The following is a 2,778-nucleotide window of genomic DNA, read 5'->3' as shown; positions in this document are numbered from 1 at the left end:
CACTGTACTCGGACGTGTTCTGACTTTGTAGAATAGTTCGTGCGGGACATACTTCGAAATACCATATGTGTGTCTTGAAGTGGAGACTGTAATACTCCCTTTCCAAGACTACTTTAGCTTATCTCCAAGCTCAATTACAATGCTAAAACTTCGGCGGATACTCTTCCTATCTTTTGCAAGGAGCAAAGGACCTCCTTTCATCTACTTTTATGACCGCATGTTCCAAATCGATACCCTTCGTAAAACTTGACATATTCACTACGCGGTTTTCTTCTTGACTTTTGAGTGCAGCCACGTATGTCGAGTTTGACACAATAGAATAGCCGTCCAACACTTACTGAACACGCAAATGGATGTTAGTCTATGCACAGTGCCATTCGTTTGTCGCAACACCAGATGGCCGTCCCATATGGACTACCTACCACTGCGACCTGTGAGAATGCCTACATACAGTATGAGCTCTCTCAGCTACAATGTTCGTGCTCAAAAAGCGCCTACTTGGCTTTTTCACAGAGCATCATCTATTAATCTTTAATGCTATCGGGGTTTAAAGACACCCACCTTCATATCAGCCACTGGTTGACCATTCAGAACATCTCGCACTCTGTACGTCCGTCGCTCCAGACGGCTCCAGCTAGATTCTCAGACTGGTCATCACCACTACATGCAACTCTCTCCTTTGGTCGGCTGCTCCCTTCCCCTTCCCAGCTTCCTTCCTCGCTGTGCGTCAACTTACTGTGCAATATAACTCTGCAATAAATCACTTTATGCCTGGAGATCACTTCTATCTCCTCTTCTCACTATACCTCTTAAGCATTTCAACTTTCACGAGCATATGCCTTATCTCCGCATCACTTGCACTCTGTTATCCTCAGCTCCCCATCTCTGTATACATAGCTCCCGCCCAACTACCTCATCCCAATCTATTTGTTCTTTTTTTTTCTTAATTCTGCACCCCAGTGTAGTCTCTTAACTTACACATTCATCTTCTTGCGCACATCTATCACTCTCAGTGTAAATGTCTCTAAAATTGAATAATTAGTGTTTCGGGCCACCACACTTATTGCCTATTATTGCTTTCTCCCTAATTCTTACTACATTTGCACCTATCCTGTTATATATATTATCTCTCTATTCTGTGATTTGACGCTATGTTTCTCTCTATCATCCCATCGCGCTCGCGCGTCTCCTGTGTTGTTGTTTGTGTCGCACTGCTTTCTTTAACCTTGGCCAGTGCAGTTGTAAAATGAGAACTTGTTCTCAAACTGGCCCTCACCTGGTATAAATAAGAGGTGAGAAGTATAATACCTATAATATTAAATTTTATAATTTTAAATAACTGATGTGATGGTTGCAGCGCAGGGGCTACTGAAATAGCTGTGCACATGAGGATGCAAACAAGTATGAGTGGGTTAATGTGGACAGGTCAGCCTGGAAGGATGGGCTCCGACCGGTTCATATTGAGGGTGAGACCCATTGCAACTGCACGCTGGAATGTTGTGAAAACGTGAAAAGGTGTCTGCAACCTCCTGTTATCCAATCCCAGGCGTTCTGCAACCTGAGCCAGAGAGTGGACCTTTGTGTTCAGCTGCAACAGTGGGCTTGATGGAGTCTGTTTAGGAGCATGTTATGTCTTCATCTCTGGCTAGACGAGTTGTCTATCTGTCTTCTGCTCAGTGAGTACCTTGAGTCTGGGTTTGCAGCCACAAAGAACTGCCATCCCATGCAGTGGACTCCTCTACGTCTTCCTACTGTAACTTTCTTTCCTGACCTTACTCTACTGTTCCTCTTCCTTTGGATGTGCCTCTCCTCTCCTCTACTGTTGCCTCTCCTCTCCTCACTGTCGCTCTCCTCTCCATTACATTGACTGTCCTCTCCCTCTTTCCTTTGACAATGTCCTCTACTTCTTACTGTCCTCGTGCCTCTACATCTACTGTACTCTACTGCTTCCTTTAGAACTTAGCCTACATCTCCTCCCTACCTGCTGAGTAATAGTCCTCTCCTCCTCTTCAGTACATTGTGTCTCCGCTTCCTGTTGACGGCTCATGTCCTCTGCGCTCCTCCAACTCCTCTACTCTTACTAGTCCGTCTGCTCCTCTCCTGTCCTGCTGCTAGCTCCTACTCTTACTGTTCTCTCTCCTCTCCTATCCTACTCCTGCTTGACTCTACGATACTACTCTAAGCGATGTGTCTCTCATACCATCTCCTCTCCTGTCCTCTGGCTCCTTCTACGTCTACTACTACTTACTACTATCCTCTCTACCTCTCCTGCTCATACTACCCTCTTTCTCTCCATACCTATCCTAGTTCTCCTACTCTCCATTGGACCATGTCATCTGATATCCTCTGCTCTGCTCCTCTCACTTACTCAAAGCTGCGTTACTTCTACCCCAAAGAATACTACTCTACGTCTACTGCTTAACTCCTACTCTACTCTACTCTTTAACTCTACTGCTCCTCTCTCTCTTCCTTGCTCCTCTCCTACACCTCACATCCTATGTCCAGTTTTACTCCGTTGGTGTGGTTTGATTCTCCTGCGGCAACCACCTGATATCATTCTGCTTCGCGCGTGCTCTCGGAACTGTTGCCCTTAACTCTAAGTGCCTGATCCGGTCTTTTCCTGATCGCGTGGCGTGTCTACCTCTCTCCTAGTAATGAGGCCTGGGGAGGGCTGGCGAGCGTTATCTTCCTGGAACTCCTAACTCAGTCTCGCCTGCTTACTCAGTAGCTCTACTCTACTCTTAACATTCGTACTGTCGCGTCATCTCCTCTCCTTGG

Source organism: Salvelinus sp. IW2-2015, unplaced genomic scaffold, assembly GCF_002910315.2.
Source record: "Salvelinus sp. IW2-2015 unplaced genomic scaffold, ASM291031v2 Un_scaffold3331, whole genome shotgun sequence".
Taxonomy (NCBI): domain Eukaryota; kingdom Metazoa; phylum Chordata; class Actinopteri; order Salmoniformes; family Salmonidae; genus Salvelinus; species Salvelinus sp. IW2-2015.
The sequence above is the reverse complement of the archived record's forward strand: the minus strand, read 5'-3'. Positions refer to the sequence as shown.